The sequence below is a fragment of the Punica granatum genome, chromosome 5, assembly GCF_007655135.1.
Source record: "Punica granatum isolate Tunisia-2019 chromosome 5, ASM765513v2, whole genome shotgun sequence".
In the NCBI taxonomy this organism is placed as follows: Eukaryota; Viridiplantae; Streptophyta; class Magnoliopsida; order Myrtales; family Lythraceae; genus Punica; species Punica granatum.
The window spans coordinates 17,332,441-17,347,186 of record NC_045131.1 but is presented as its reverse complement, the minus strand read 5'-3'; positions in this window follow the sequence as shown (position 1 = coordinate 17,347,186).

Here is a 14,746-nt window from a genome sequence, read left to right as displayed (position 1 = left end):
TGCCTAGGAAACTCATTCACTAAGGTGCGCCATTTTTTTTTTAAGTTAACTACCAATTTAGTTCTCAAATGATTCTTCCACACCACTGTATGAATTTATGAGTTTCCTTTTTCCATATTATAGCACAGCACAACGTCATGTTTTCAAAAAAAGAAAAGAAAAAAGCAACCAAAAAGCTGAGACCACACTATTCTTTGGGAGAAAATTTTAGATGATTCTATATCAAATGACTTGATGAGGAAGAATCAATAAGAATTCTTTAATGAAGAATAATTATGGCAATTATTCGAGTAATTAGCACAAAATCTGCAGTTTAACGCAATTCGATTGGTGCTTCTCACGCCACGTGTCGAGATAGGATCAAGCAATAACTATCCTTGCAAATTTGTAAGGGAAAGTTCATGCTAGATTTGGCACATAAAAAAGTTTGTATTAAGTGATATTTTTTCGATTATAAAATTATGAGAGACATTACTCTTATAATTTTGAAGGATCATATATGTACTAAATGAGATTAATTTTTTAAAAATTGTGCTAGAATATGCTAAAAGTCTTGCTTGGTGTAATTTTTTATATTTATGTGGTATTGTTGGTCGCCACCTACATAAATGAGGTACGGTACCATATCAATTTTTCATTGCTTTTTTTTTTTATGAAAAGATGATGCTATGCTAGATCTTGGACTTTGCTAGTTGATGATGTCAAACCAAATTATTCTGCATCATGCAAATAAGGTGAAATTGCGCTATATTATGATGTAATATTATTTTTTCCTTTTTTGAGTTGAATCATATCATCAGCTTTTATAATTTGATATGGTAATTTCTTAATGAAAAATGCTGACATATAACTTTTTAAAAATAAAGAAATAACTTTAATAAAATAGAAAAATAAAGTTTTTGTATGAAAAAAAAATAAAATCTAAAGGATTGGAAATGGAAGCAGAGTGGTAGGGGTAGGCACGGTCGATGCCTCGTTGGAAGCTACCACCACCGCTTCAACGTCGTCAAAGATCACAGAGCTTATTCTTGACCTCAGAGGTAGAGAGTTGGCTGATAGTGGATCCCCTCTCCAATTTCTCTAGGGATCTCAGTTCGACCGATGTCCCCTTACGAGGTTGTTGGCAGCTTAAGAGGCTGTCGCCGCCGCCTCGCAAAGGCGGTGCCTATGATGAGGCCCCTAGCACCCCCGCCCCCTCTCCTTCTCACTTTCGATTGTTCAATTGTTTGTTTCTTTTACAATTCTTAGAATTTTCTTTTATTTTGTAAAAATTACTTTTGATTCAAATAAAATGCTACATCATTATTTCTTATTTAAAAAAAAAGAGTTTTCACGCCATATATCTCATGGTTTTACCATTTTCTCAAATCTATCACATGCTTTAAAAATTACTTGAAAATATCTACTGTTTACATGTTGTTTCAAATCTATCATGTCGTCAATTTGTTCGTCAATGAAACTTAATTGTGCCCCAAACCTATCCTATGATTTTAATTTTTTTTCAAATCTATCATATAGTTTTATTTTTTTCCTCAAATTTATCCCTGATAAATGGCCACATTGGCAAAGATGGGCCCGTTTATGTTTCACGTCAGTAGCACTGTTAAATGATGACGGAGATATTAATGCCATGATAGATTTAGAATCAAATGTAAATCATGGACCTTTCTGGATAATTTTAAACCATGAGATAGATTTGAGAAACGAGTAAAATCATGAAATATTTGATGTACAAACCCCTAAATAAAAAAGATTACAAGATCAAAAGTGAACCAAATGGAAAAAAATTGAAAACAAGTCTAATTCATAAAAAGATTTATGATGAAAACAGAAAATGAGATAAAAATTGAGGACCAAAACTAGCCTTTTCTAAAGATTTTTGCCAATAAAAAGATTTTACAAAATAGTTTAATGTTGAACAGCCATTATGTAATGCTTATTTGGGCATAAAGCCATTAACTTAACTAGCTTTTTACCCATGCAATGCACGGATTTCATTATATCATTTATCAATTATCTTTATATGCAACATAAGCATTACAAAAAAGCATGTATATATGAAATAGATTGCATTTGAATATTTATTAATTTAATCATAAAATAATTTATTAATTATTCTATTCTAAATAAATAGTAATGTAATGAAAATTTTTAAAATTAAAATTTGAATTTATACTATTTATAAAATTATTTTTCTAACCCTATTTATTATGTGAAATTCAATTATATATATATATATATATATCTTTAGCCGTTACTTAGTATTTATGTATGATTGCAACTAATTTTGAGAAGGAAGTCGGCAGAAAATTTATTCGGAAATTGGTCCGGTTCTGAGGGAAGTAATCAAGAAAAAAGTATCCGATAATCTTCCTTTTATTTATTTTAAAGAAAAACTTGATGATTTGTTAATCAAATTTCTATAGACACTGCTATTGATGACACTTTTGGCCTTACAATCTATATATATTGATATATTTTATTCATCTTATTTGTCCATATGTATCCAAAATTGAATCATCATATGTATTGTTTATAAATATGTTGATATATTTATTTATATTTGTTCATTCTTCGAATTATATATAATGAGTTAATTATACAAATATTTACAGTTATATCCATATTTATTGCAAGGGATATAACTTTATATATATATAGATTAGATCTTTGATGGGTAACGTAAGGATACGGCACGCCTTTCATTGAAGTAATGAGCTGTGTCGGCTTAAGGTTTCACAATTCGGCCCTTGTCCTTGCAGCGGGCCTTATGCGATGCTCTGAATGCCCCGTGGGCTGAAAAGCCCACACTCATTAGGTCGGTCGACCCCAAAGCTCTCGAGTAACATAGCTGATGATCAATAAAAAAAGGGAAGTTTTGATCCTTAATCTTTAGCATTTTTATGATTTTGGTCCTAAACTTTTATTTTTTATCATTCCTATCCTCGATCTTCCCCTTTTTGCCACTGTGGTACTACTATAATTTTTTCTGTTAACTAAAATTGACATGAATTTTTATTTTGATTTAATATTTTTAAATAAAAATTACTTTTAAAATTTTTTAAAAATAAAACAATAAAAAACGGGAAGGGGACGTTGCTCTGGCTAAGAGGAATAGCCGGTGAGAGCTGAGGGGGAATTGGTTGACATTGAGATTTGAGTCGGCAAACTCGGAGATGCGGTTGGGGCCGATGGCCAATTCCAGCTATAGGGCTGTCGGCCTGTGCCCTGCCCCTCCCTCCCTCATGGGTACTTCCCCTTTCGTTTTTAATTTTCGAAAAATATAAATTTTATTATGAAAAATATTAAATAATTTTTTAAATCAATTTTTGAAAGTGACGTGATAAGGCTATTGGTTTGAAAATCGGCATCATCATCACTTAACTGAAAATGTGACACTAGGACCAAAATGGCAAAAAGGGGAAAGATTGAGGATATGAATGAAAAAATATAAAGATTTAGGATCAAAATGATAAAAATTTAAAGGTTGAGGACCAAAATTGACTTTTTCCCATGCAAAATATTGACAATGGCAAGCACTAAAAAATGTTTGAAATTGAGATTAAAAACTCAGAAAAAGTTTAATCTTAGTTAAAAAAGTTAGGAATCCTAAACCTTAAAACCCTACAAATCCTAAAACTTAGAAAAAGATTAGCCACGTAAAGCCGAAGTGGAGTTGATCATCACATGAAGAGTTTTGTTCGTTTAGGAATCCGGAAATGGGTTTTTATTCTTTTCTTTTTGAAATAGTTTTTTATTTAAGTATTAATATCCTTTTTTCTATATACGGAGTACTTGAATTTTATATAAGTATAAATCGTAAAATGATTCTATATACAATTTTCTTCATATTTTCTTGATAAAATTTCTATGGTATAACAAAGTTGGCTCAAGTTATTTTATAAGAAAATCACGTAATACTATCATGACTTTTTTCTTTTTTTATTTTCAAAATTATATAAATGTTGACATGGCGCATTTTTGTCAAATGGATGCATCACATTACATGATACCAGGCCCTTCATTCAATTTACGAGAGTCTTCCACATAGGATTTTTGAACATTCTCATTGTCTGACTCTTCGAATCTTTGTTATTTAATATGGATGAATTTTCATGATTAAATTAGTTTTGCATTTTTCTTTCAAAATCCGATAAAAAATAATTATAGAAAGTAAATTTACATTTTTTTTAGTTCATGACCACATAGACGGTTAATCACCCATAACCAATTCTTAGTTCATGTTTTGTATGATTTGAACATTCTTTAATAAGTCTATAAAGCTATTCTTATCTGAATTATGATGTAGCAGATCGTTCAAAATTTCAACAACCATGCGAGCTTCAAGACTAGTATTGAATAAATACAACATATCCTAAGACTAAACTACCAACGAGAATATAAGCAATTCGGCGCATATTTTCTTAAATAAGGTCTCATCGAGTAATGTGAAGGAGAAAATTCTTAATCGGGAGAGTCTTATCCTTAGATCAACCTAACTCGAACTAGATTAGCCAAAATCCGTTGAATTTCTAGATAACATGGTACACACTAAAAAAAAATTGAAACGGAAAGTAATCCTGCAACTTGCGATACTCGACCGAATATATTTCTACAACAGATTATATACATCCCACATAATGTTATTTGTTCAATTATTTGCTGATAATAAAACGTATCTACTACATAACTTTGACTTGTAAGAGACAACCTTGATTTTTAAATCACAACTATTGAGAAGTAAAATTGGATAAATCCCACATAAGAAAAGAAAAAGGAAAATTCATGGGTTAATATATGACTTGGGTACCACCACTTATCAGCTTGTGCTTTTAAGTGGATATGAGTTTGAGCCCGTATAAGCCCAATGGAAATTCAATAACGATGAATTTGATTTTTAAAGACAATCCCAAAGTAATTTCCTTTGAACGGGCTTGCTAGGTCGTTTTTGAGGTGTGACTTTGCTCCTAATTGGATCTGTTGATCATTACACTTGAATCTTTCGAAACAAAACTCGAACTAAACTGTTCTTGATTGGAATCGAACAAAATCATCAAACCATGGCCAAATTTTCTGATCATCTCTTTGAGAAAAAAAAATTGGATCGTTATCAATGTGTACTTCTAACTATATCTTATAAGCTTCCAAAAATCTAGCATTGAAATTTAACGAATATTGCTTTTGTTTTCCATAGCAGATTTGTGATATTATTGTCTTATCGATAAATAATATATCTTCTATAAATCCGCTTTTGATAATTCCAAAGGGATACTGATGGCCTCCTTCATCGAAAACATTAACAATTCCGAAGTTCATAGAAGCTCTCGACCATGGAGTCTTCCAAGTCTAAGGTGTTCATGATCGTGATCTGTCTTGCTCTCCTCTTCTCCTCCTCACCTTCCAGACCACTCTCGACTGGCAGATCGCACCACCACAGGCATGGCCACGGCCACGGGCACGGGCACGGGCATGGGCACAATCACTCGCACGTGCCTGCCCTCTGTGTGTTTGGCGATGCCAGTGTCGACACTGGCAACAACTACCTTCAGACGCCGTACAAGAGTGACCATGCGCCATACGGCCGGGATTTCCCGTATGGTGCCACGACCGGCAGGTTCAGCAATGGGAAGCTGATGGTGGATATCCTCACCTCCTTACTGTGATGCCAGTGTCGACACTGGCAACAACTACCTTCAGACGCCGTACAAGAGCAACCATGCGCCATACGGCCGGGATTTCCCGTATGGTGCCACGACCGGCAGGTTCAGCAATGGGAAGCTGATGGTGGATATCCTCACCTCCTTACTGTGATGCCAGTGTCGACACTGGCAACAACTACCTTCAGACGCCGTACAAGAGCAACCATGCGCCATACGGCCGGGATTTCCCATATGGTGCCACGACCGGCAGGTTCAGCAATGGGAAGCTGATGGTGGATATCCTCACCTCCTTACTGGGCCTCAAGGAAACTATACCAGCCTACACCTATGAGCGCCAGAGTGGCAGTGACCTCCAGACCGGTGTCAGCTTCGGGAATGCGGGCGCTGGCCTGATCGACTCGACATCTTTGACAAAGAACATCCCTGTGATGAATTGGCAGATTGATAGCCTTGACCAGGCCGTACAAACCATGGAGGGTGTAAAATTTCACTGGACCTATAAGGGTTCATCTTCAATCCAAAAGCTTAAGCTGGTAGATTTTAGTATCCAATCTCTTATAAAACCGTGAGTTTTTCTTTTAATTTTTCAGCGTGGGGCTGATGTGGACCGGAGAAGAGGGAGCTGTGACCACCCAACAGACTGTTCGTGCGGGTCGAAGAGGGGATGCGGCCCAAACTGCCTGCATGGGTCGGACTCAATGGGCTGTCGATTGGGCCGACCAGATTACCATTTCTTCGTGCTGAGCTCGAGTTTGGCCGTTCAGAGGACTTCCCCTGTCTTCTTCTCATTTGATCAGAGGACTCCCCCTCTTCTATATGTATTAATCTGATCTTCGGAGTGCATCCCATCCAAATAGAGTGGGGTCCTTTCATCCTCTCTATGAAAACTTGGAATGGAAATGTATCCTCATAAAAGACATCCCAGAAGACGAAGAACTCCCGAGTCTTGAGGTCATACACACGCCACCCTTTCTTGCCATAAGGGTAGCCTACGAAGATGCATCGCCATGCTCGTTCCTTAAACTTATCCTTTGGTGGTGATCTTATTTATGCATAGCAAAGAGAACCAAACACCCTCAAGTGCGAGTACTTAGGGGACTTACCGAACGATATTTCGTATGAACTCTTTCCGGATAGAATTGGTGTGGGTGAGATGTTAATGAGATAGGTCGCCGTCAATATGCATTCACTCCAAAACTTAACCGAAAGGGATGCTTGAATTTTTAAGGCTCGTGCAACATTTAAGAGATGTTAGTGCTTCCACTTGACACGCCCGTTTTGTTGAGGTCTATCGACGCATGAAGTTTGATGAATTATTCCTTGCAGCGAGAAATATTCCTCCATGTCTCGAGACAAGAACCCCGACATATTGTCACTCCGAATGATTTTTACCGGTCTATCAAATTGGTTATGCACGAGATTGCAGAAATTCATTGAGTGACGTTGTGCTTCCGACTTATCTTGCAACAAGTAAATCCACAAGCCCTACTAAAATCATCGACTATCATCAAAAAGTAATATGCCCTGGAATGAGATCGAACTTTGTATGCACCCCATATATCAACATGTACCAACTGAAATAAAAAGCTCTCTTTATACAAACTGTTTGGAAAAGTAGATCGAGTCTGCTTGGCCTTGTGATCTTTATTGACATTACTTTATGATAAACCAGGAATGGACATATGAGCAAATGGATGCCCAAGCCTTCTGTGCCATGTATCAACCACCTTGACCGCTGCCGCCTTATTAGATTTGAGAGCTGAAGCAATACACCTAAGATGATAACAAACCACCCCCCCCCCCCCCCCCCCAAAGAAAAAAAAAAGGAAAAAAACAAATTGAGCCCACCGATTCCAATCATCCTCATCCTCCACATAATCTTTATTGACATTACTTTCTAATGATAAACCAGGAATGGAAATACGAGGAGATGAATGCCCCAGCCTTCTGTGCCACATATAATCCACCTTGACCGATGTCGCCTAACTAGATTTGAAAGCTGAAGCAACACACCTAAGTTGTTAAAGCCCCCACTCAGCTCACCAATTCCAATCATCTTCCTCGACACACGGTCCTGTATGAGACACAAATCAGAAGAAAATTTACTCGGTAATTTATTTCCTCAGACAACTTAGCAACAGAAATTAGATTACCAGTCATGTATCTAGAAGCCCTGGTATCTATGATCCAAATATCATGGCAAGGAATAAAATCGAAGTAGGACCACAACCAGTCAATATTCTAGAAGCCCCGATATCTATGATCCAAATATCACGGCAAGGGATAAAATCGAAATGGTTACTGTTATGAGTTTTAGCTTCTTCATCGGGTCCTACCATGGAGAGAAGATGTTGAATTTGTCCTTCGGAGAAAGGCAATGCCGGGTAAGTCGAGCCACCGCTAGAGCTCGAAGTTTGAGCTGCATTAGCCCGATTGAAGGCACCCGCATGTCCCTTTGGATAGGAGCCATTTTACTTCTTTCCATACAACCCCTTGGAACCCTTTGAGCTCGCAGCCTAGGATTGAGTGCCCAGTTACTTCGTTGCTTCCAGCCACAAGAACGTTACTAGCCATATGAGGTAGTCGAAAGCCCGTGGAGCTTGTAATAGGTGCTCTTCGTGTGCCCGATATGATTGCAATAGTCGCAGTGAGGCCTACTTCCTCTCTGGTAGTCGCAGTGAGGCCTACGATTCTCCATCACTCGTTATTACAATTGTATCTCACGTATCTTCTTGAGATACTCCAATATCATGTAACTTTTTAAAGTTTTTGTTTTTGTTTTAGGTTAGACGTTATAAGTTTCCCGACTAGGTTCCATATTTCCAGGGATTTACCTCGATGTACATATTCATATAAGCTCGACTCCTCTGAGGAATGAACACACTATAGATTCTATTATGCAACATTGATTCCATTATTATGCAACATTGATTCCATACCGCTTTCATCACTGGTTTCACTCCGATTTCTTCATAGTATCTGAGCAGGCTGTCTAGAGACTGTGTCGAGTCTTAATCGCATTCTTTTTCTGGGAAAATTGACCGGCTAATTCTCTGACCAATCATGTTAGGAGGGAATACAAATCAAGTCGTTTTTCATACTGGACGAAACGTCCAGGATAACGCAGCCTTGCTGCCAGGAGCCACCGCAACAGGTCTTGCTTCCCCACTTACTATAACACCATCTAATGGCTCAGTCTTACAACTCATAGAATGCAAGCTGAATGGAGAGAATTATCTCACTTGGTCTCGACTAATGCGGATGGCCTTCCGTGCAAAGAATAAGGTCGGTTTCATTGATGCGACCCTATCTGAACCGCCAGATGATGATCCCAGCAAACCATTGTGGGTGGTGGTAACCACTCTGGTAGTCACATGGATAGTGAACTCATTAGAGAAGGATTTACAGCCCAGCATAGTGTGTATTGAGAATGCGTGAATTCTTTAAGAGGACCTGAGTTAACGATTTGCTCAAGGAAACGAGACGCGAATTTATCAGCTCAAGAGCGAGATATACAGGTCTCGACAAGAAAGAAGACTTGCTGCAGACTATTATGGATCACTCAAAGGACTTTGGGATGAGTTAGATTATATCCTGGAGTCTGTAGCTTGTTCCTGTGCATGCACTTGTGGAGCAGCTGCTGGTCGACAGGGCCAGAGAGAATGGGAAAAAGCTCATCAATCCTCATGGGATTGAATCCCGAATTTGCAACAATCGTTCATATATACTCAGTATGGATCCCTTTCCTAGTCATAACCATGTTTATCGGATGATTTGTCAGGACGAGAGACAAAAGTGCATAGCACGTTCTCAGGAATCACAAGGATTGGAGACTGTTGCTTTTGTAGCAAAGGCTTCAAAGCAAGCTTGTAGTCCAGCAAAGGAGTAGCCAATGTGACTTTTGTAGCCAAGTCTGACACAGAAGGAGCACCTGCTACAAGTTCCATGGATGCCCGACAAATCTAGACGTGCAGCGAGGTCCTGGTGGCTAGGAGGCTAGGATAATCAGTCCAGGACAGGGAGTTCGAAGGGATTGAAAGGTTCGACTAGAAAGCGACAATATGGTTCTTATGGGAAGTGACTTGCAGGCGGCTTCCACCAAGTCAATGCAGTATAGACGGCATAGGCTTCGAATTAGTCCCTCTCGGTACTGCCGTTCTCTGAAGGACAAATCCAACGCCTTCTTTCTTTGGCTAGACCTGATGAAGAGGGTAAAACACAGATCGATAATCATTTCGTTTTCATTCCCTGCAATGAAACATGGATTATTGACACTGGGGCTTCAAGGCATATTGACTGGTTATTCTCATTTCTTATTTGATTCATCTCCTTTATGAGGTGATTCACCAGTTTTTATTCCTAATGGAAAGTCTGCTCAAGCAACACACATTGGTAGTGCACAGCTTGGTGGCGATTTCATACTATCTAAAGTTTTGTTAGTCCCAGATTTTGATTGTAACTTGATATTGGTCACTCGGTTATCAGAACAAATGAAGTGCAAAATAAGTTTTTCTTCTGAACTGTGTCTTATTAAGGACCGCGTTTCGAAGAGGATGATTGGAATTGGTGAGCTCCATGGTGGGGTGGGGGGGAGGGGGGGAGGGCTTATCATCTTCGTTATGTTGCTCAAGCTCGCGAAGTAAATAAAGTGACGACTTTCAAGGAGAATGATGTATGGCATAGGAGGCTTGAACATCCATCTCCTCGCATTTCTATTCTTAGGCTGTTGTTAGAGAATAATATGAATAAGGATTGTGAAGTTTGCTAAAAAGCCAAGCAAACTCGATATAACTTCATGAATAGTTTGAATAAAGTGAGTTTTATGTTTCGATTGGTACATGTTGATATATGGGGTGCTTACAAAATTTGATCTCATTTGAGTGCATACTATTTCTTGACAATAGTTGATGACCTTAGTAGAGGATTATGGGTTTACTTATTGCGAGATAAATTGGAGGCAAAACGACACTTAATGAATCTCTGCAATCTCGTCCAAAATCAATTTGATACAACCGTGAAAGTAATTCGTACTTACAACGGATCGAAATTCTTATCTTGAGACATGCAGGAATTCTACTAGCATGAAGGAATCATTCACCAGACTTAATGTGTCGACACCCCTCAATAGAATGGGCGCGTTGAGCGAAAACGTCAAACATCTTCTCAATGTCACACGAGCCTTGCTTATTCAAGTATCTCTTCCAGCTAAATTTTGGGGTGAGTGTATTTTAACGGTGGCCTATCTAATTAACATCACACATACCTCGATATTATTCGGAAAAAGTCCGTACAAAGTGTTATTTGGTAAGCCCCCTGTCTACTCACACTTAAAAGGTGTTTGGTTCCCTTTGCTATGCACAAATAAAACCAACACCAAAAGATAAGTTCAAAGAATGAGCAATGAGATGTATTTATATGACAAGAAGGGGTGGCGTGTGTATGATTTGAAGACTTTGGATTTTTTTATCTGGTTGGATGTCAGTTTTTATGAAAATTCGTTTTCATTCCAAGTTTCGAGATTAAGCCAAGAGGATGATGGGTCGCCTTTACTCTTGAGCATGCTACACCCAGAAGATCAGATTGGTATGTATGAGGAAGAAAGGGGACATTCGGGCTATCAGGACAAAGGGCAATCCTTTTCCTTCGGATCAAAACACGGGCCAGCCCAGTACATGGGTAGCTTAAGTCACGGCCCAGCAAAGCCCGGCAACAGCCTAGAGAATTCGACCCGGAACGATAATTCAAGTCGCGACCCAGCAAGGCTAGGCAGCAGCCCCGAAAATTCAATCTGGAACAGTTTGGGTCGCGCCTCCCTTCAGACTCGACGGACTTAAGTAATTTGGATTTGCAGGAATTTGGGCCGAGTTCACCTAAAAGTCCAGCCCGTTCCTCTTCAAGTCTGCCTGGAGCTCCAGCCCATGCTTCTCCTTTGCTGGGTTTTACAAACCAGCCCGGTCCAGTCAACAACAGCCTAGCAAGTCGATTTCACTTGATTCTCCGATATTGCATTGATCAGAGCGAATACGTGGGCCAACTTTATTTCTGAAGGACTCCGTATGCCATACGGCAATGGTCAAGTCACCCCCCCCCCCCCTTACTTGTTCGATTCTTCAATCTCCTCAGGTACACCATATCCTTTCCAAGATTATGAGTGTGTTTGTTTTCGGAACAATATTCAATTCAACTCAACTCAATTCCACTTATCTTCAATTCAACATCACAATCATTACTTTTTTACAATTCAACAACACAATCATTACTTAATCATTATTTTCTCTCAATTATTTATTACTTTTTCACTCTTTTTCTCATAATTCAACAATACAATCATTACAAACTAATTAAAACCAAAACTCAACTCAACTCAACTCTCAATCCAAACACACTCTATTTATCTTACAGGTGCTACTGATAAGTATGTTTCATTTCTTGCTGCTTTAGATTCTGATGAAGAGCTTCAATCATACAAAGAGGCTGCTTGTGACCCTCGATGGCAAGCGGCTATGGCTGAGGAACTTCGGGCGCTTGAGCTAAATGGTACCTGGACCTTTAGCACCTTACCCCTGGGAAAGAAACCTGTTGATTGTAAATGGATTTACAAGATTATGCGATACGCTGACGGACCTGTTGAAAGATATAAAGCCCGTCTCGTGGCTAAAGGCTTCACACAGGTAGAAGGGATCGACTTTAATGAAACTTTTGCTCCAGTTGCCAAACTTGTAACTGTCAGATGCTTCCTTGCTGTCTCTATTGTCAAGAAATGGGAGATTCATCAGATGGATGTGCATAATGCTTTTCTCCAAAGTGATTTGCATGAGGAAGTTTACATGTCACTACTGCCTGGACTTTCTTGTACTCGTCCGGGACAAGTTTGCCACCTACACAAATCTCTTTATGGACTACGACAGGCCTCTAGGATTGGTTCTCCAAAATTGGCAGACGCTTTATATGCGTATGGTTTCAAGCAATGTGGGGCCGATCATTCTCTTTTCACTTACTCCAGAGACACTACCTTCATTGCCGTACTTGTTTATGTGGATGACTTGTTGGTCGCTAGCAATTCATCAAGTCATTGTACCTCATTCAAGAGGTACCTTGATTCTTGTTTTCGCATTAAAGACTTGGGTGCCTTGCGGTATTTTCTCGGCATAGAAGTGTCTCGCATGAATTTGAGATTATTCCTCTGCCATAGGAAGTATGCCATTGATATTTTATTTGAATGTGGAATGTTGGCCTTTCGTCCTTCAGAGTTTCCCGTGGAACGGAATCATCGACTCTCTTCCGATTCCGGTACTCTGCTTCCTGATCCGGGACAATATCGTCGGCTTATTGGGCTACTTCTTTATCTCACCACTACAAGACCAGAACTCACTTATTATGTTCAGATTTTGTCGTAGTTCATGCAAGTAACTTGTCCAGATCATTGGGATGAAACTGTTCGTGTGCTTCGTTATATCAAGCAATCGCTGGGAAATTGAATTTTCATTCATCCGCAATCATTATAGCTCACTGCATTTTGTGATTCTGATTAGGCAAGTTGTTCAATGACATAGCGTTCCATCACCGACTACTTTATAACTATCAAGGGTAGTCCCATTCCCTAGTAGACAAAGAAACAAACTACTGTTTCACGTTCTTCAGCTGAAGCCGAGTACAGGGCTATGGCTTCTACAGTTAGTGAGATTATCTGGTTACACAACTTATTGTCTTCCCTTGGTGTTTCCTTATCTCAGCCCACTCAACTGTTTTGTGATAATCAGGCAGCACTTCGTATGGCTGCTAATCCAGTCTTTCACGAGCGTACAAAACATATTAAGATTGACTACCATTTCATTCGTGATCATGGGATATTGCCATTTCAAGAACAATGTCATAGCTACTGCACATATCTCCACGAAACATCAATTGACGGACCTTTTCACTAAGGCATCGGACGAGATCGGTTTCAGTTTCTTCTCAGCAAGTTGGGTGTTGGGAATCCTCACGCACCAACTTGAGGGGGGAGTATTATAGTTGTATCTCGAGTATCTTCTCGACATATTCCAATATCATGTAACTTTGTAAAGTTTTTTTTGCTTTAGGTTAGACTTTAAAGGTTTCCCGACTAGGTTCCATATTTCCAGGGATTTACCTCGATGTACATATTCATGTAAGCTCGACTCTTCTGAGGAATGAAAACACTGCAGATTCTATTCTGCAACATTGATTCCATACCGATTTCGTCATCGGTTTCACTCTGATTTCTTCACTCATCTTGAGTAATCATCTGATAAACACGATTGAGATTAGGGAAAGGCTCCATATTGAGTATATTTGAACGAACCGTCACGAATTCGGGATTCAATCCCATGAGAAACTAATGCACTTTCTCCTGTTCCCTTTGCCCAGGTCGGTTGGCAGCCGCTTCTCAAGTACATGAACTGGTACAGGTCTCAGTCTCTAGAAGATTGTCTAGCTCGTCCCAAAATCCTTTGAGCAGCCCATAATACTTGGAGACTGGTCTCCCTTCCTATCGTAGCAGACATATCTCGCACTTCAGCTGATATATGCGAGTCTCGTTTCCTTGTTCAAACTGCTGCCTCAGGTATTCCCAAAGTACCCGTGCATCTTCAATACAAGCAATACTTGGCTGAAGTTCTTTCTCCAGCGAATTTGCCATCCAAGTAACCACTATAGAGCAATTCCCCGCATCAAGTTGTTCGGATCACCATCTGCTGGCTCCCTCAGAGTGCCATCAACAAAACCCCACTTGTTATTGGCACGAAGTGCCATTCGCATCAGCTTGGAAAGTCAGATAGTTAACGCCATTTAATTTGGGGGAGATTAATTTAATGCCCAATCCATCAGAAGATATGAAACAAGGAGACACCGGAGTAATAGGATTACCGTTACCCAAAGTCTGATTGCTGAGTACAATCGAGGCCAGGACTTGTTCACTGCTGGTGGACATAGCTGAAGCCGAGATTCACTGGTCTGCTCGGCAGAGAGAAAAACGGCAGTATGCTCTGATACACCCAAAAGTAAAAGGACACAAAATTACAAGATACACCCGCTTTGGTACCATGTAAAATTTTACTGGGCCTATA